Genomic DNA, 21,098 nt, shown 5'->3' on the forward strand with positions numbered 1-21,098 from the left:
CCGAATAGTAAAAAATTGATGGGTACCCGAACCGAAACCAAAACCGATTAGTTTGATTTTGATATATAGAATTTAGTATTATATTACAATAAATAAAGACAAACCCAAACATTATTATTACTAGCTAAAATGCACGCACTCGCACGTGGATGAAAAATAAAAGTGTAGGATGAATTTTTAGTATTTACAGATGTCAAAATAATATAAAAGCAACATGTATCAACATTAGGTTGCAAATTTTAGGCTTTCATGACTATACAACAGAAGTAAAGCTCAGTCCAAAAGTACGAAATTGTTTATACAACTAATTTGTCAGCCTCTTGAAAGATTTGATACTTTCATAACTTAGTTGCCAATGATGGTCCAAAGTTATTTCACCAAAGTTGTTTGCAATACTCACGCAGCTTGTTTTTGACCAACTCTGCCAAAAAATAAAATAAATTCAATCTGATATAAGAAGGAAGAGCATATATAGTACAAAAAATATATAGAGAAGAGCTTACCAAAACTGTCATGCAATTAAATTAGTCCGCCTAAACATAAATGTATAAAACAACCTCATTCATGTCGCCATCCATAATTTTAAACCTTTTTATAATGATTTGTAGCAACTCACCGCATGTAGTGGCATGACTGAAAAAATAATAAAATTGTCGTTAGCTATAAACTAAATATTGTACTTGTCGTCTTGGAAATAAAGCTATGGAAAAAGATTTAGTTTGCAGAAGAAAAACGTAATAAGAGATATCAACACATGACGATTAAGGATAAAGTGAGAACTTAATTTTTTTGAAAGAACACTACCTAAAAAGAGAAAATTGATACATGAACCGCCAGGAATTTTTGACGGTGCAGAGCTTTATCAGATTGTAACTGTATGTGCATAAATGGTTCTCTTGGTAGACAATGCCTGAATATCTTGATCACCGCATGGTAGTTAAGCCTTTATAATTAGCTTGCAAAATGCATTATAATATATTCAACCAAATTGGATATTCAAACAATATCAAAATCCCTAACATTTTTCCTTTTAAACCGATGATACATGAACATGATGATCAGGAGAACTTGATACTTGATATGATCCTCATGTCACCCTCTCCCCAAACTAAATTTGAGGACTCAGTTACAAAACCATGTGTTGAAGGGAATCTAAAGTGCTTGAAGTGTCACAATAGAACATAATATCTTTAAAAGTCTGAGCCTTTTGCTAATCCCAGTTGAATTGTAGATGTAATAATGGTGTCTTTGAGGGAGAGCTTCTATGGGATTGCAGAATCATTAGGAGGGATTAACAACTGGCAAAGCTATCCAAGGGTAGATACATAGCACCTAAGCAGTTGCAGAAAAGTTATCAAACTTAGAGGAGTGCCAAACTTTAGTTTTCGGTAAGGTTGAGATGAAAGGTCCATGTCAAACCAGCAAAGTTTTCCCTCGCGACTACCCACAATAAGATGATCACCTGCATGGAAAGTTAACACCAGAAAAGCAAGTTTGGTGTGTAACTCGAGAAGATTTGTCTACAAAGAAAAGTGATAAACAAACAAATTGAGCAATGATAACAAAACCTGTAGGATGAATTGTAATGGAGGAAACCTCACGAACGCCTGGCTCCAGCATCCTGATGAGCTTACGCTTCACCAGATCGAAGACACGGATGGCTTTCTTTGTTACAATGAAGAAGATGGTGCGAGATGGATGGAAAACAGATGATACCGGAAGTCCATGCAATTTGAACGGAATGTTCTGCGTGTGTTTCTTTGAAAGTTGGTGTATGAGGATTGCTTTTGAGTCACGTAAGTAGAGGAGTCAAGGATTGACCATAAACAAAATTTATTTAAATAAAAAGATCTAGAACTTTAAGATAGTAACGTATGAGAACATATAATGTAAATGCAGCTTAGCTTTTCCATGTCAGCTAGATGCCTAGATGTGCTCTGGCTGCCTAATCTTCTTGTAGCCCAAGTGATCTACACCTTGGCCTGGATTCTCATATTAGAAATTGTTGGTGCAGATTAAAATCACTTAAAGAATAAATCGCATATGACAAAAGTTAACAAACTTTTAGAAAATAGGGTACATACTACCAAACAAAGTCACGATCTAAATAAACAGATGAAAAAAAAGAGGACACTACTGTAGCATCATATCACAAAGGATATCAATCAATTACCACAGACCAAGTAGTCTCCTCTATAATGTCATTCATCTCGAAAATTGTTGGTGGGATCAAAATCACTTAAAGAACAAATCGCGGATGACGTAGTTAACAAACTTTTAGAAAATAGGGTACATAATACTAAACAAAGTGATGACCAAAAAAAAAAAAAGGGCACTCTTCAGATAATGGAATCAAATCACAAAGGATATCGGTCGACACTCTTCAGATGAAGTAGTCTCCTCTATAATGCCATTCAACCGAGGACACACCTGCGCGAGAGCCCATGAAAGTGGTTCAATTGGAGTCAATAAACCCTAAACTCGGGCGCTAGTATAAATGCAAACAACAGATGATTTTTATATAGAGATGATCAAGAATAGTGTCACCTTAAGATGCTTCAACCTTATACCGTCAGACTTGTCATCTTTGAAGCCGGTTCCACAAATGGATGTGACATGGCCTATAAAAATAGAAAAAGGATAAGCAACCATAAGATCTAATAATAAGATGAAAGCGGATATAAATTTTACCAACCCGGATTCATCAAGTGGTTGAGGAGCCTCAATATGTAAAAGTTTTTAATCTGTTCATGTTCTTCATCGTTACCAAGTCCAGAGTTCAGAATAAGCACATCGTGCCCCCTAAAAAGTTAAGATAAGCTAAGAGTGATGTTCCTCAAGTAGCTACAAATACAGTTGGTAAGCTAAAAGTAGAAACAACAAACAGACTCACATAGAGGCTACCAAGATTCTTAGCTCCGATATTGGGTTCCAGGCAACATAGTGGACAACTTCACCAACTTTCCAAATTCTAACACATCGACCAGTTTCAACCTCCCATACGCGAACAGTTCCATCACTCGAACCTTTAATCAGATTGGAGACGAATGTGTAATTTATGACATGGAAAACCAAATGAAGAGAAAAACTAAAGTATAACTTTCCTTACCATAGGCTAGCCATTGGCCTGACACTTGAATGGAAATTGACATGACAGTGCCCTTATGACCTTTATATTCAAGATAGCATGTGGAATGATAAGGCTTTAGATCTTTCTTACTTGGTAACTTGGGCTTCAAAGATTCAGGATCAATGTTGATCTGGGCACAAACACTCCAATTTAGCTATCATTGAATATATATTTCTTTATGTGGAAGAAAAGAAATTGGCTATCACCTGCTTTATATAGATACATATGGAATAAGTCTATTATTTGAAAGGTCATCGGAAGCGCGGAGAGATCTGGGGATAAAGCAGGATAGAAATAGAAATAGATAGAAAGATGAAATACCCCATTTGAACAAAAACAACGATAAACATGACCAGAATCCAAAAGCTTCTTGGAATAATGGTTGTATAAAGAGTTGCGACCAAACTGTCGATATGGACCATAATCTCCACCAATACCAGGACCTGCATAGCCAGGGTAAATTTGATGATCTACCACACTCAACAATAAATTAGGAAAATTTGATTAAAAATCGACCTTCATCCCAATCCCAATCAAGGCCAAGCCATGAAAGATGTTGTAGGACAAACATTCTTAGATTCCTTTGTAGATTTATCCAAATATGTGTCTTCTATCCAAGTATAAACTTCCCACGCTTTGACCTTTGCATTTGAAGCAAACAGAAATGTGTCATTTCCTTTGCATTTCCTTTGTAATGAAATTCAGAAGTTGCGAAAATGAAACAAACCTTCCTAGCAATTCTAAAATACTGATGCCGCTCGTCCATTTGACTCAATTTACGAAGAGAAGAGATCCCTACAACTCACAATATTATTTATAAATTGAGGTACCGCATGCAGTCCGAAAGAAATAAACTTAAAGCCAACGAACCAAATTTAAAAACAAAATTAGATTGAGGAAGATCTTATTTAGTTTTATATAAACAGAGATATGAAGAAAGAGGGGCTTAAAACATGTCCACATCTAATCTGTCACTAAAGTTCATCCAATTTATGAGTACTCCAAGGTATATTCTGATTACATGTCATAATCCTTTTAAAATTTGATCTAAGATATACCAACAAACCTATCAATCCTATTGAACTATTTTAGACTGTTAGAGTTACTTAAATCCTACAACTAAACACCTAAAACTGCATGGAAAACTTCAAACTAAAGATTAGTTAGGAATGAACTCAAAGAAGCGGTACCATCGCCTTTAACTCTCTTAAGATCGTCCTCTTATAGAGCATTAGAGGCCATCCAAACTCCTCTATTTGGAGTGCCCACTTCATCCTTTAGGTTGCAGTTAGCATCGCGATGATCATAGTTAGCATTTTAGCATTAAGCGAAGATTGTCATCATGCATATAGAAGTTCAGTTGAGATAGCTTGGCTTTTTATACCAAATCTCAATATTATGTTGTTGTTTCCTTCATTATCTTAGATAGTGCATTGACCAATTTGTATGTGTTTACGGGGCATTTTAGTTCAATAGTCGAGTAGCACCGCTTTGTTCGGTTCGCGTAAAATGGATGGATTAATCCTCGAATAAAAGAACCAATATGATGAACACCTTTATAGAGTTATCTTGTTTTGCAATCATTGAAGATTATTAGATTTCAAGTTTACAGTAATAAGGGATTTGGAGTAAAATTGCAATTAGATATATGAAATATTCTGAAATTCGAAAATATCAAATGTTTAAATGATGATGACGAAAATATCAAAAGATGTTAACTGTATAGGGGCAAATGTTTAAATGATGATGATGGAGGTAATTTTGACAATGTTAACTATAGGGGTCTTGTTCTTCCGAATTTTAAACAGACGTTAAGATCTAAGTTTTTGAGTTTCCATGTGAACCAATGGTGAACTGTAGTAACTAATAACATTCGAATAATTATCACCTCCTAATTTGCATATGTGAACTCTTGGAGGACTCGCAGTTTGATTAGACACAAATTATAATATGTGTAAACAAAATGATTTATCTGGAACCAAACAATATTATCAAATTGCAACCTAGCCAGCTATAACTACCATACAATTAGTGAAAGTTTGAATTGAATGCACTGCATCTGTGAACCTCCGGGGAACATAAGGCCTCGCTTTTTTATGAATAAGTTTATTTTTCAAGATAGAATAACATTTCCAATAAATGAGACTAAAAATGAATCAACTTTGAGTTATAAAACAAATTACCATTAGATTCAAAGCCAACTTCACATTCCTTGTTGTAATTCAAGCCTGACTTCCCAGTAATGAACTTCTCACTACACCCACCAATTTCTGCCAAAAGAAAAACACATAACTGGGACTGAAATTTCAACTAAAGTTAAGAAACTGTTACTGATAACACTATGGGTATTGTTGAATAAGTTAAAGTAGTCCATTCTCACCTTCATCATCAGAATTGGAGTCACTTTCACCTTCATTTGAGTCAGTTGCTTTGCACTTACATCTGTTACCCTATACAAATTCCAAATGATTTATTTTAAGTTCATAATTTAAAAACATCAAATCAAGTGGGTGAAAGTGATAACAACTTGGAATATTTTAACATACACAAATCTGATGCGACTGAAATCTACAACTTAAAAAATGAATATTTGGTATTATTAGATAAATGTATGAAGAAGGACATACTATCTTTGATTGCCAGAAGAAACCCAATCAGAGGAACAGAGTCTCAAGGATATCCGGATTTAGTGTTTGGAAACAAAAAAGCCTACCTGAATTGTCTTGACTGAAGGCTTGGTTAAGATGTTCGATTATTTGTGGGAGAACTCAATTGGAAGAGAGAGAACGATGGTTGAGATTATTTCATTTTCTGTTTGCAAATGAGGGGAAGTCGTAAAGTGCAAGAGAGACGGTTGGTTTCTCGATTTTAATTTCATAAAAGGTATTTATTTGGACAATCAATGCTGGGTAAGTCGCGAACAATTGAATAGGGGCGTATAGTTGATTTCCCACCTGAATTTACACATACGTCCTTAAGTCACTATATAATCTTAAGGGTATAAATGGTAGTAAATTTTGAAATGACTAAGTAGTTCTTCTTAAAGGCAATGAATAATTGATTTTAATATTTTATGAAGGGTATTTCATGGTAGAAAAAAGGTTGGTCCAATTTAAATGTCCATGTTAATTATGGTATACTCTACTAATTGAGATATATGTCTATATTTGTTAGGTGTAAAATTATACTAAATATATATAACATTTAGCATAATAATGAATGTGTGTTATTAAATACATCTTTTATAATATTATATTAAATATGTGTATTATAAATATTAATAATAATGTTTACGTGTCTACGTCTACACGTATAATCGTATACTATGAATTAACTAATGCACTGTCTATATTAACTAATGCATGAACGCGTACGTGCTTGATATATTACATGTATATATATTAGATAACGAATACGTGCAATGCTAACTAACAATTATGGTACATGTGGTATTTATTCTATATATGGCGCATTACGTATAGTATAATATACATACGTTCGATTTAAAATATACACATGCGTATAATGTATGAGAATGTATTTAAAAATTTTAGATAACTTTCAAATATTATTATTGAATTTAGGACCATTACTTTTTATGAGAGGACAAAAATATCGATGACAAGTGTTATAGTCGCCGTAAACCAACTTTTATCTCGGTTATATAACTAAAAAAAATAATTTTAGCAATAAAAATATATAACTCGATAAAGAATCGAAACCGGAATCGGAACCGACTTAATTAATAGGTATGGGTCCGGGTTTTCAAAATATAAGAAAAAACCCGAAAGAACCGAACCCGATAGGAACCGCTAAAAATAGACCCAGAATCGAAACTGATAAGAACCGACCTAGAACCGACCCATGAACACCCCTAGACAAAGTAACCACTTAGTTCACATCAAAGAGGCCGGATCTTCTCTGCCCGGGTGTAAAAAGGAGCCTTTTACACCTTACAAAATTATATTGACATATGTCCACTCATTTAACCCCAAAAGTTTACGCAACTAACAGTGTTAGATAAAATCCAAAAACTAAAAAAAAAAATCGGCTACAAATTAGGAAGATTCCATGCGATGTTTATTTCCACATTCTCTCTCTCTCTCCTTATAAGGAAAGATTCTGTGTGTGAGGAAAGATTCGGTGCGTGGAAAATTGGGAGGAAAATCTCCACAGTCTCGCCCTCTTCTTCAACTCTCTATCCGAAAAAAGAAAAATAGAGGTTTTATTCATACTCTAAAAAAAGAAAATCTCTGTAACTAACAATGAAAAAATTGTTATATGAGGGATTGGTTTTTCAATATGAGGAAGAGGCATATGCAAGTTATAATTCCTACGCTCATAAAATGGGTTTTAATATTAGAAAGGACAAAATATATTATAGAGCAGATAGAACAGTGAAGAGGTGGTTTTTTGTATGTTTCAAGGAAGGTGTGCGTAAAAAGGATAAGCGGAATGGAAATGTGAAAAATGATCGTAACGAAACAAGAATTGGTTGCAAAGCTAGCATGGCTGTTTCGAATGTGAAAAACAAATGAGTTGTTAATGAGGTGGTACATGAACATAACTACGAGTTGGCAACCCCATCCAAGACATATTTGTTGAGGTCTCAAAGGCGTGTTAAAGAGCCACAAGGAGTAGAAATTAGTAGTTTAGATGATGTAGGAATTGCACATATTAATGGTTATAAATATATGACACATCAAGCTGGAGGACTAGAAAATATTGGTTTTACATACATCGATTATAAAAATTATCTTCGTAAGAAGCGTGAGCAAGAACTTGGCAAACACGGAGATGGGAATGCAATTATAGAATATTTTAAAAGGAAGAAAGCTGAAAATCCATATTTCTTTTACGATGAGTTATGTGACGATGAAAATCAACTATCAAATATGTTCTGGGCAGATGCAACGTCAGTGATGAATTATAATTGCTTTGGAGATGTTGTTGTTTTTTATACGACTTACATAACAAACAAGTATGGACGACCGTTTGCGCCATTTGTTGGTGTCAATCATCATATGTAGTCTATTATATTTGGGGGTGCGCTTTTGATAGATGAAAGTGCCGATTCTTTTAAATGGTTGTTTGAAACCTTTTTAAAAGCAATGTCAGGAAAACCACCAAAGACTATTCTTACCGACCAGTGTCCAGCAATGGCGAATGTTATCCCAATTGTTTTTCCCGAAACACAACATCGTCTTTTCTTGTGGCATATATATCTAAATGCCGGAAAGCACCTCCACCATGTATACAGAGTTTATGGGTTTCTAAACGACTTCAATAAGTGTGTATACAATTGTGAGACAAAGGATATTTTTTTTATCAAGATGGGACAAAATGTTGCGTGATTATGATCTTTTGGGAAACAAGTGGTTGGTTGAATTGATCAAAATAAAGAAGAAATGGGCATTAGTGTATGGGCGAGACATTTTTTGTGCAGACATGACCACTACTTAATGTGGGGAAAATACTAATAGTCTCTTGAAAAATTATGCGAAGAGAAAATACAGTTTGACTAAGTTCGTTCATCGTTTTGTGTAACGCCCGTATTTTAAAAATACGTTTTTATCTATTTAATTAATTAATTTAATTATTTATTTTCAAAATTCGCTGGACCGGATTTGAGACACGCGTGGCCCGGTTTTACGGCCCGAAGTCGCAGGTTGGCTTGGGTTTCGACCCAAGTATATAAACACATTGTTCTGGAAAATAGGGTTCAGAGAATAATAAAATAATGAAAATGGAGGCAGAGCTTGAAGCTCGTTTGCTGGAGGGTGGAGCACGACGAATCGGGCTAGGAGGATTCGTCGAGCTGTTCATACAGGTGAGTAGCTATTTTGCTATTTCACCGGATTTGTAGTTTACATATATCGGCGTATACTATTTCGATTTTTTATATACTGTTAATTATCCTGTTGTATTGGACTTCGTGCCATTTGTTTTATTAAATTTTGTTAAATTTCGGATTTGTAATTAAACCGCTATTGGGACCGAGGTCGTTAATGGCGCCACGAAAGCCTAAGGCTCAAACAAAACAGATGGTCCCAGAGATATGTTTTGGAAGTGTTTGTATTTCATTTTTCGGTTATACTGTTGTTGTTGTGTGGATAGCTTTGAACAAATCCAATGGAGGTCGAAGTTGTTTCTTTTGGTGGTGGACCGATGTTGGAATCGAGATGGGTAGTATAGTATAGTGTGGGTTTTGGTTGGGGATCAAAACCCAACTGTTTTGAAGGGTGCTAATGGTGCTGACGAAGCTCCCAAATGGCGTCAATGGCGGCCAGAAATCGCCAGTTTAAATTAAACTTGGTGTTTGGGTTTTGGTTGGAACCTGTTGTTGGGGGATTGATTGTTGGTTGTGTAGTGTGCTGTTGAAGCTTGCAGGTGCGATAATGGGGGCGAGGTTGATACTGGTGATAATCGAGGGTTTGGAATTTTATTTGTAATTTTCGGTGTTGTGAGCTGTTTTGGTTGTGGTTGTAGTTGGATTTTGAATGGTGGTAGTGGGGTAGTGTAGTAGAGTGAGGGGCAGCTGTTAAAGCTTGAGGCACCATTAATGGTGGCCGAAATTTGGTCTCGTGATCTAGTTTTGGTCGAGATGTAAATTCAAGAATTGAGGCTTTGGCGTTAATTAATGTTAGAGGGTTTTTGTTTGTGAGTCCAACCGACTTGTCGAAATGGGAGTGGGTGGCCAGAAAATTTTGGTGGCTACTGGTGGTGGTAGCTAGGGAAGAAGATGAACAGTACCAAGCCGATTTGGGATTTGGGCCTTGGGCCAAAACCTTTTGGTTTTGTTTGGGCCCGGATTCTATTTTAAGTTGTTGGGCCGAAATGTTTAAGTGTTTTGTCTTGGGCCGATTTCTTTTAGTGGCTAGGCCGAAATTTCAATGGTGGTTGGGCCGAAATTTCAGTTTTTAGTTTTAGGGTCGGTTTCAGTTCAATTTTTGGACCGAACCACTTAACTGTTTTGGGCCAGTTTCTAATATTGATTGGGGCCAGTCCATTGGACTTAAAATAGATCTACATGGGTCTTTCAACTTTTAGACTTTCGGGTTCTAAGGTTTGGGTTTGGCCAGTTGGGTCCGAACCATTACCTTAGCCATGAAAGCCATGCACCTTTGCCCTTAGCCATGAACCATGGCTGTGACCCTGAACCTGTCGAACACGGAAACGACAGTTTGACTTTGACCAGGACATGTTGACCTTTGACCATTGACGGTTGACTTTGACTTTGACCATGACATGTTGACTTTGACCTTTGACCGTTGACTATGAAATGTTGACTTTTCCAGTTTTTCACCTATTTGATTTGTATGGACAAATATAGTAATAAAATATTGTCGATATTATATAACTTAGTTGGTCATTATCTAATTTAGATTTGACGTGAGTAGTGTGTAAATCATATATATATTGGGCTTTGATTGTGGACTGTGGACTGTCTAATTGTGTTACGTTTTATGTTGTATATTATATGGACACATATAGTAATAAAATGCTGTGGAAGTTTGTATAAATTTGGTTGTCATTATCTAAGAAAGATTTGACATTGATGTTGTGTATTTTTGACACGTGACGATATTGAGATGTTAGGAGACATTATATTCCTAATACGTTATAATAAAAATGTATGCGATACGTTGAAGCATTATGACATGATATCATATGTTGGGATATATATATTAATGTAATATCTTGAAGAAATTTATATAAATGCTCCATTATTATATATGTGAGATGCTACTATGAGGTAGCATAGTATTGGTGAATATTTGCCCACGGGAGTGTGGTGTAGTGCAATAATATATTGGCACGTGAAAGTATGAAAATGGTTATGAGATATATTGAGATATTTCTATATATTGTGGCTTAGTGCAATAAGGCAATTGACTTGCACGTGATATAGTGGATTTATTATGAGTCATTAATGTATGACACTTGAATAAATTACGTAACGAAAATCCTAGAACCTAGCTACCACAACTCATGTGATTGGCCCTTTTGGCGTTTCAGTTAATCTGAATGGCCTTCGGGCGGCCCTTCTGGCGTTTCAGTTAATTTGAATGGCCTTTGGGCGTAAGTAATGTGATTGGCCCTCCTGGCGTTTCAGTAAAGCTGAATGGCCCTCCTGGCGTAGCCGAATAGTGGCTTGATTATTCCGTTCGCAAAATAGAACGATGATGCGCAATGTTTTATGCCGAATAGTGGCAGTACTTACATAGATTTGGCTTCCGTGTGAGGATTTACCTGGTGTGCGGCATCCCGCTCAGGGTAGTTACGCACGGAGTGACTCATTATGTAAGGGAGGCATGTGGATGTACATGTTCGGCGTTGGGTAGCGATTGTGGTAGCCAGGGAAACTAGGTAAGACATAGATACGACGTGATTTTAGAGACACGCAAAGAAAGTCTGAAATAATCTTATTATGGTAATATGCTTGGTTGATTATTTGTTTAGTTGAACCTAAGGCGCCTCGATGGAGGAACTACATGCCTTATTTATTATCGCGATAGTTTGTTGTGTGGTTAGTGGGAAGTTAAAGGCCTCGATGGAGGAACTACCCGCCTTTATTATTGTGGCTTAAGGATGCTTTGTATTAGTCGCCGAAAGTTAAAAGGCTTCGGTGGAGGAACTAACCGCCTTGTGGATTGTGTATATATATGTATATTATATATTGTATTTTAGGGCTACTCACACCAGCATTGTTTATAATGCTGGCCCGATTTGCATGTTTGCTTATCGGGTGTGTTCATTAAATGAACATAGTTGATAAGTCTTGACAGGTTTAGTGATGAAGAAGATTGGTTGCTGCTTGTGGTTTGCGTTAGCATTGCATCTCAGGTTGTGTTTTGTTTTCCCTTGAGGTGATATAGATTTTCAGTCTAGATGATGTTTTACGTATTTTCATTTGTAAATTTTTGTAATGAAGAGGACATTTGTATAATGGAACTTTTATTTGGTTTTTTTAATTATCCGCATATTTAAACTGTTGATGGGTTTTTGGGAGTGGAGAGTGCGTCACACCTCGGAGATCGAAGAGTCGGGGACAAATAATGTTTTTCCGAATTCTGTCGAAATTCGGGGTGTGACATTTTGAGTGTCTACTTCAATCTCGACGACAGGCAGAAATTGAAGCTGATTTCAATTCATCTCAGATGCCCCAAAGGTTATTTGTCTCTACACACATGCTAAAGCAAGCGTCTAATATGTACACACATGCTGTTTTTGAAATATTTGAAGTTGAGTATAAGGAACATCTTATGTATAACATCAAGGAATGCAATGTTGATGGTGCAACATACACATATGAAGTTACTAGAGAAGGGTCTGTAAGAAAGGTCGCAATTGACATGTCTAACTTTGGTGAGTGTAGTCTGCAAAAATTTGAGTCCCTTGGCCTTATTTGTCATCACATATTGAAGGTATTTTATCATAATAATATACATACGATTCCTAATCAATATATACTACACAGGTGGACTAAAGCAGTGAAAGTCGGAGTTGTAAAAGACAATGGTAACAAACCAAATTTGTCAAATTGCAATTCAGTTCAATCTTTGCGATACAATGAGCTATGTCATTGCCATTTGGCAATGAAGCTTGTGACAAAGGGCGCAGTTAATAAAAATGGATATTTAAAAGCTCAAGATGCACTCCAAAAGGGGTTGGAAGAAGTTGAGCAGGTTATACCAACGAAAGAAATATATCCAAGACAATGTTCGAAGTCCAAAAGATCTGGTGTTGCCACAAATGTTGAAGAAACTGATGACGAAGTATTGGTTATTGCATCTGGATCTGAAAAAGGGAGACCAACGAATGGGACCCGACCGAAAAGCGTAATGGAACTTAAAAAGAAAAAGAAGCAAACGAGCACAACACAAGTGCCTTCAAAAAAGATAAAGAGAAACAAGAAAGGTTTGTCATAATTCACGCACATTTTTATTTTGCCCATGTGATCGCATATATTGTCTCATTTATTTCTCATCTAACATTTGTCTAACATTTTAACTTGTCTCATCTTATTTTTTTTTAAGAACAAGGTGATATAAATATTACTCAAGGACTACCTGATTTAAATGAAAGTGTTCATCCTGAAGAGAATACTATTGGAACTCAATACAGTCAAGTATGCTTATCTTTATATCATTTTATTTATTGTTGCTGAAATATTTTACGTGCCAATACTTATATTTTGGTTTTGTAGCAATGTAGTTTATACCAAATTGGAGAGCAATCACAATCAACCAACATGTGGGGACTACCTGATTTAAATGAATGTGTTCATCATGAAGATAATACTATTGGAACTCAATACAGTCAGGTATGTTTATCCCGATATCATTTTATTTGTTGTTGGGATACCTCTTTTACGTGCCAATATTTAGATTTTCATTTTGTAGCAATGTAGCTTATATCAATCTCTTTACTAATACATGCTTTCAAATTTAAGGAATATCAATTATCGCCACATAGAAGGTTGGACTTCAGCAATAATGAATCCGTATTACTGGGGTTGAGTGGATCGCCTGATGACCTTGACTCATTTAGCTTTCAAGAACTCCTTGACGGAAAATTTGATTTGGAAGACTCTCAAATTGTCAACAATAATGACGACAATAAAAGAGAAGAAACCGAAAAGAAAATTGAAGAGAAACAGAAAAAAAAAAAAAAAATATATATATATATATATATATATATATATATATATATATATATATATATATATATTGGGTCGGAGATAATTCTAAAAAATGAAGACCTCAAGCATAAGTGGGAAAATATTTTGCGTGACTTTAATCCTTTGATCTGCGATATGATTAAAGATTTGGCTGAGGTAACCCCATATGGGAATTGTGGTTATAGATCCATAGCTACACTGCTAGGATATACAGATGATTTAGCATGGCGGATGGATAAAGGGTCTTATCTTTGGAAGAGTTGATCAAGATATGCAGATTACTATACAGAGTTGTACGGTAATGACGGGTTTGAAAACCACAAAAGAAACTTCGAGTGTACCAAGTCTTCTACAATGAATGAGAAATAATGGCTTGATCTCCTGGACATAGGTTTCTTAGTTGCAAATGATTTTAATATTGTTTTTGTTACTATATAGTGCTACCAAAATTATGTATTACGTACTTCTCGTTGAAGACAGGTCCAGAAGAAATGCTCCAGATAATCGCTGTTTGCCACATAAATGAAGGAACACATTATGTGCCAATTGTGCTAAAGGATAATGCTCCTCTACCTCCGGTTTGGCCAGGTTGGCAGTCTGTTAGATGACCAGAAGCAACAATGTGGGAAACTGTTCTAAAAGGAAAGTTGGACAAGTGGATTGGATCAGTTCCGACCAATATGCAGAAACTACAATATGTTTATCTAGATTAGTTTTAGTTGTTGGGAAGAAAAAAAAAATAGTGCTTGCTTTATATTTCATTTATGCAGGAAGTCTTGATTTGTAGTTAAATGAGAAAACTTGCGTACTTACATTTTGTTTTTATTTGGTATTTGTTTAAAATTCAGTGAACTTGTAAACTGAGTGTTTTCACTCTAAGTCTTGTGTTCTTGAATTATAACGTTCTTGCTTCTTTGTTATAAATATCAAAGTTCTTGCTTGCAATTTGCGCTCAAGTTTGACGTCAAAACCATCATACAAACTCCATTGCTCCTCTATTTCCTGTCTAGTGCTTGTGACAATTACTTCAGAGGCATCAATAAAGAGCTCTTCGGCCTCTATTCGATGCATTATTTTGTATGTTGAATTGATTTCTTCCCTAGATTGTTGCCCTTGTTTCAAGAGTTGTTCTAACTTATCTCGGCCTAGTGAGTGTCCTGTGAAAATCATTGGCACATTTAGCCCCCCTGAAAGAAGAGCAGTAGAGTCACCTGCATCTGCATAATGACCATGAATGGCAATAGGCCAAACTTGTTGCCCACCACCTATTCCATTTGCAGCAACATAATCCGACTCAAGGAATGTAGAATCCTCATTAATTGATTGTTTTCCCGCCTGAGTAACCTCATCCTTTGATACTTCATACCCATAATATACTATTGCATTGCAAGAAAGAGACGGATGAGCGCTGCTGTCATGAACTAGCGCACGGTTTTGGTTGATCTTCTCACCACTTTCAACATAATCAGCCTTAAACAAACCATCGACTTTTGAACAACTGTCATCCCTTCCAACAGATAGAGACATCATATCATGACTATCACCTTGAGGATCCTCTCTATCCACTTATTCAGGAATAAACTCACCCATTAGCCCGGATCCGGAATTAACTCACCGGTTGCCTCTCCTCGATTTTCAGTCACTTCGCAATTGGTTCAACATCCCCAACAACACTGTCAGTTCTATGAATAGATAAATCAGTTCCATGAATTTCAACCTCATGGCTTGCACCCATACCAACACTTCCTGCACTGACTCCAAAACTGAACCGATCCTTAGCATTAGCTGTCACAGTTTATGCATTTAATATTTCTTCACCATCAATAGTGCTGCTGACCCCAATTTCTAAAGTGTGTAAACTGTCACGGGTACACTTCAAAATGCAAACTTGAACACTCCAAACAAATTGTTACCAGTACTGAAACAAGAAAGAAGAATAAGCAGATAAATAATTGTCCCTATCTCCACGCCTTGGCTAGTTAGACAATCTTTCTACAAATCATTGAAGGATCCTGGTGGACTTGAACCACCATCTCTTGAGATACATTGGAGACATGATCCAATTCTCAAGCGTTTTTTCCATTTAAGTTAAAGATCCATTACACATAGTTGTTAAGTACATAATTGAAACGCTACTGCAGCATTTACTATATTTTGTCTCATAGAGGAGAATACCACATACTTGACAAGTGACAACAAATCATATTATTGAAGCCCTTAAGGAAGATATTGATACTTGAAACATAATTGGCTAAATTACTTACTTAGGTAACGTTTAATTATTGTATCTATCATACTTAAAGACTCTTGCTCCTTTAAATATGAAACACACAAAAGGAACTCGTCTATTTATATAAGATTATAGTCAGCTCACAAATTATAATAGCATAACAAAAAAAAAAAAAAAAAAAACACAAGAAAATTGAAAAAGGCTTACTGGATGAAATATCTTTTTATCATCTCAGCAATTGAAGGATCTTTTTATCTCATAGAGGAGAATTCAACCTTCAGAATTTGGTTCTTGACTTTCTGACAATCTTCTTCGGCATTTCTCATCTTTTGATTGAGTTCGATAATAGTCTTCTCTTGATGCCTCTTCAAGTCCTGAAGCAAGGCAGGCTGATTATGCCCAAATAAGTAGACTTTCTCACTAGCATCATTTACCTAAACCAGTTGGGCTCAAATAAAACGACGAGGCAAAACCATTGCTACTTACTACGCATGCTTGTACCCAAAAATAAATAAATAAACATGAATACTTTAGGACATTCAAGAGTTAGTACCTCAGAAATTTCTTTGTTTGACTCTACAGCCTTCACCCTCTTTGCGAAAATCAAAGAGCAAGTAGTCTCCCCAACATCTTCTTCACATGGGCTAGTGTGAACAAGCATTAACACTTTTGAACCATCACCTAACAAGTTAGAAGGAAACAAGTAAGAAAACGGGTAACATGAACAGCTACATATAAACTCAAAGTTGCAATATCCTACCAAATGAATCTTTGAGAATTTGAGTTAGCTTACTGTTTCTGCAAACAATGAAATAAACATGTTAAGCTAGACTAGAAGCATCAAAGCAAGAACAGATCATCATCCTCGTAGTAGGAACTCACAACCCAAAGAAAGGAATATAAATAATTAGTTTAAGTGATAAAACCCAGCTGAGAACTTGTACGGCACATGACCACAATTTCTTTTTAGAGCAGCAATAACGTCCCCAAGTGTATGGCTCTTCCTTCATCAAGAGTCCGCCTCAGAGCTCGATATTAAGAATTAAAAATTGATTCAACCGCAACTTCATAATACAAATGGAGTTTCACCTTTCCGCAATTTTTTGGGGACAAATTATAAGGCTTAAGTACAAGTATATAATTGCAGTTAAAAAAGTGAGAATAACATACCAGTAGAGATGATTCTTCGTTTTTTCAGAGAAAAAAGTGAAAAACGGAAAGAATATTGTTCTCTGTTCGAGATTATTTTCTTACTTCAAGATCACTTTTCGAGAGAGAGTGTGGAGATAAACCACGAATGGAATCTTCCTAATTTGTAGCCAATTTTTTTTTTTTTTTGTTTTTGGATTTTATCTAACACCGTTAGTTGTAAATTTTTGGGGTTAAATGAGTGGATATGTGTCAATATAATTTTGTAAGGTGTAAAAGGCTCCTTTTTACACCCGGGCGGAGAAGATCCGGCCTCCACATCAAATACCCAATTAGGATCAATTTAAGCACAAAATACATTTGGTTAGCTCCCATATCTAAGGCAACTAAATGCAAATAAAATTAAAATATCAAAATTTGAATGTTTGTTATTGAAAACCATGTATGTCCTCTTATTACACCCTATGAAGTTACTTGTCTTCTCTTATGTTCACTCTCTTAATCTCTCCTCCCTCTTTTTCTTTTCTTTCTCCTTCTCTTCTGTTTTTCTCCCTTCTCTTTATATCTTCTTTCCTCCATGATCTCTCCATCTTTCCACGTATCGTGGCAGTTACCTTGCGGTTAAGGTTCCACTCTCCATCTTTCCACGTCTCGTAGCAGTTCCAGAACAGTTGGGATACCGCGGATCTAATCTGGTGCAACCTGACTCCCCTAGCTATACCGCATCCGGTCCCATTGTTACCACTAATCTCCTATGTCATGTATACGTCCTATACAGATGCCCTCTCTCGGTCGTATTGATGGTCCGCGAACAACAATGGGGCCGAGTACTACCCGGTCTCATTTCATACCACTTTTTGGAACACTTCTCTTTCCGGACCCAACCACTTTGTCCCCCTAGCTTCCTTCTCTTATCACGTGCTCCACGTGCTGCCTCTGTACTGCCGCCTAGAAATACGGCGCATGCGCCTCTTTTCTTGTTCCTTCGAAAATCGAGATTGATACGTGTCCCCATTCCCTTGGTCCTTTGCTGGGTAATACCATTATGTCCCTGCCCCTTCAAATCTCTCTCTCTCTTCTCTCAAAACCCTCAAAACCCTCATAAACAGTAAACCCTTTACATTCTCTTCAAATTCCCTTTCTTCAAACTCTTCCCTCATCGTCCCCATATCGTTTTCCTCGATAGCTCTCCAGCTCAGTTTGGTTCTACGCCCTCCATAGCTTTGGCCCTCTCTCATTACAGGTTTGTCTTCCCCCTTAAATTGTTTTCCTTTCCTCTCATTATTTGTGTATTCGCTATTTTTGGAGGGTTGGCTTCCATCAGTTCCTTCTTTTCTAAGATTGCGCATCTATTTTTTTAAACTTCCCTCTTAGTACTGTTTCCATTATGTCTTCATCGGAATGTGAGGCTATCTCCTCCGCCACCAAATCCGGTGAATCTGGACCCTCTACCACTAGATCTAGCCAGCACTCCGCGGACCGATCTGAGTCCCCGGCTTCTGATTCTACCGATCCCACTGCTGTTCCCTCTACTTCTGGAAGGAAACCTTCTCTGCCTCCGCCGCCGTCTTACTACCGCAGACCCAACCTAGATGCCGTTAAAGCCGCTTATGGCATACCTAGTGACATTATTCTTGAACACGTGTCTGGCGTCACCCATTTTCCTCACCTGGTACCACCGCGCCCCGGTTATCTCGTCGCTACTTGTAGGACAGATTGCGGCCGGTTTGCGTTTCCCTTTGACTCTCCTTGACGTCGAGGTCTGTAACCATTTCAACATTCCTCCGTGCCAAGGCATAGGTAACTTCTGGCGTGTTATGTATGCCGCCAATCACTACAATGTGACTCACTCCCCCAAAATCCAACTCCGCGACATCCTTGCCCACTTCTATATAAAGAAAAGCACTAAACTGGGGAGTGTGGGATATCAATCATACGCACTTCGTCCACAAAAGAAGTCTTTCCTTCTTCACATCACCACTTCTGACAAGGTGTGGCACCAGTACCCGTTGTATGTGGTCCGGTAGTTTTTTATCCGCGGACCTCCCTCCGGAAGTTTCTTTGAGGCATCTCCATTTCATAACTAGTGGTAAGTAAGCCGTTTTGAGTCGCGGTATTTATATCTCATTTGTCGTTAACTTGTCTTTATTCTTGGTGATGTAGGTTGGAGACCCGATTCGCGATCCCAGATATACAACGGTGTTTACTCAGAAATTTTCCAATCCCTCCGCGAACTAGGGAGTGCCCAGTGCGAAGTCCTCGGCATTGATCCGGAAAAAGCCACTCCTCTCTTACTTGACCCTTCTTTAAAAGACATTGGCAAATACCAAGGCCCCCTCTATCGTCTGCCGCCCCCCAAAGAAAGAAAGCCCAAACCATCCTCACCTCAAAAAAGAAAGCGTCCGGCCTACAAGTCGTTCAATTATACCACCAAAATCTCTCATTCACGAGCAGTTGCCCAACGTGCCGCTGCCGCTAAAAATAAGAACACTACCGCGGAGAACCTTAACCCTTCGTACTCCCGTGTGGCTGATTGGGAGGACGATTTTGTCCCTACTTCCGCCCCTTTTTCCGCTACTGACATGGATGTGAACAAGTACAAGCTTTGGGACAGCGACTCTGATGGAGATGCTCCAGTCGAGGTGTCCAACAAGAGCCCTCCCACCAAAAGGGCTAAAATTTCTTCCACTGCTCCTCAACCTACCACTGGTCGCAATGAACTTCCGTGGTCTGCTATTCCTTCTCGCCGCCCCAGGCAGGAGTCTTCTTCAGCTGGTCCTTTAACATCTGGCCCTGTCGAAGTGTGGCATCCCCAGTTCAAGGCTAGGGACCGCGATGTCACTACGCGAGACTCAGCGTTGGAAAATCCAAATTGTTGCGCCCTCTTATTTTTCAGCTCTCATCTCCCTCGGGATCAAGCTTATGGAGATTCTGGTACCGTTGCTTCCCATAGGGCCTCCATTTACACTGGATGAGAAAAGGTATGTGTTTTTGACTCTATGGTTCATTGCCTTTTGTGTCTTGACTTTGTTACGTTATATCTTTCGTGCTACCTTTTAATCCAATATGTCTCTGCAGCTAAGTCTAGATATCGGCTATGTGCTGCGCGGCCTTACCAGCACCGTGGAGAACCTGGAGACGGCTAAGCAGGAGATACATGACCCTGATGGCTGGAAAGCAAAGTATGCCACGCTGGAGAAGGAAAGGGATGAGTTGCGGATCAAGGCAGTCAAGATCAATAAGGAGCTCCAGGCGTCTGAGGACAAGCACCGCGATTACGTAGCGGGGGTCAATTCTAAAATGGAAAGCCTCAAAGAGACGGAGAGGCTGACCACTCAAGCTGTTGTGGATAAGGCCATCAAAGAGGCCGCGGATCGATTCCGAAGCCTCGCTTCGAAGAAGATTGCCCGGGAATTAAAACAACAGCTTGATCAGCTCCGCGCTGCAGGACGTCTTCTCCCAGTGCCCACTCCTGTAACAGATACGACGCCATTGGTATCGCCAACCGTTCATCTTGAAGCTGCCGAGACGCTGAACCCTGACACGACGACACCTATGACTAGCGCTGACCCTTCACCAGTGGAAGCGAATGAAGACGCCAACATGGCTGTCGGTGAAAATGACAATATTTATGTTGAAGAACCAGCTACTAATCCTCAATAGTGATTTATGTTGGCTTTCTTTCTTTGTTGATGCCTTTGGACTTGTAATATACAATTATTTTGTGTTTGTGTGAAACAATGTCTTTTGTGCTTCATCGAGATATTACTATTTTGTAGTATTTGTCAATCGATTTGCCTTGTACTCCTTTTGCATTGTAAATTATTATCTGTTGTATTTCTATATCGGCATATTTCACCGTTATGCATTGAGTCATTGAGCTATATGGTATCTTGACTTAATCT

General features: G+C 37.6%; 1 long non-coding RNA gene across 1 annotated transcript; it reads right to left on the reverse strand.

The window, feature by feature from the left end:
* Positions 1-2,691: 2,691 nt before the first annotated feature.
* Positions 2,692-3,381, reverse strand: LOC147505246 (uncharacterized). The gene is made up of 3 exons (XR_015220566.1): positions 3,110-3,381; positions 2,894-3,026; positions 2,692-2,802 (listed from the first exon to the last, which is right to left on the reverse strand). It is a non-coding gene; the product is annotated as an uncharacterized LOC147505246 (long non-coding RNA).
* Positions 3,382-21,098: the final 17,717 nt, after the last annotated feature.

The sequence above is a fragment of the Coptis chinensis genome, chromosome 4 (genome assembly GCF_015680905.1).
Source record: "Coptis chinensis isolate HL-2020 chromosome 4, ASM1568090v1, whole genome shotgun sequence".
Taxonomy (NCBI): Eukaryota; Viridiplantae; Streptophyta; class Magnoliopsida; order Ranunculales; family Ranunculaceae; genus Coptis; species Coptis chinensis.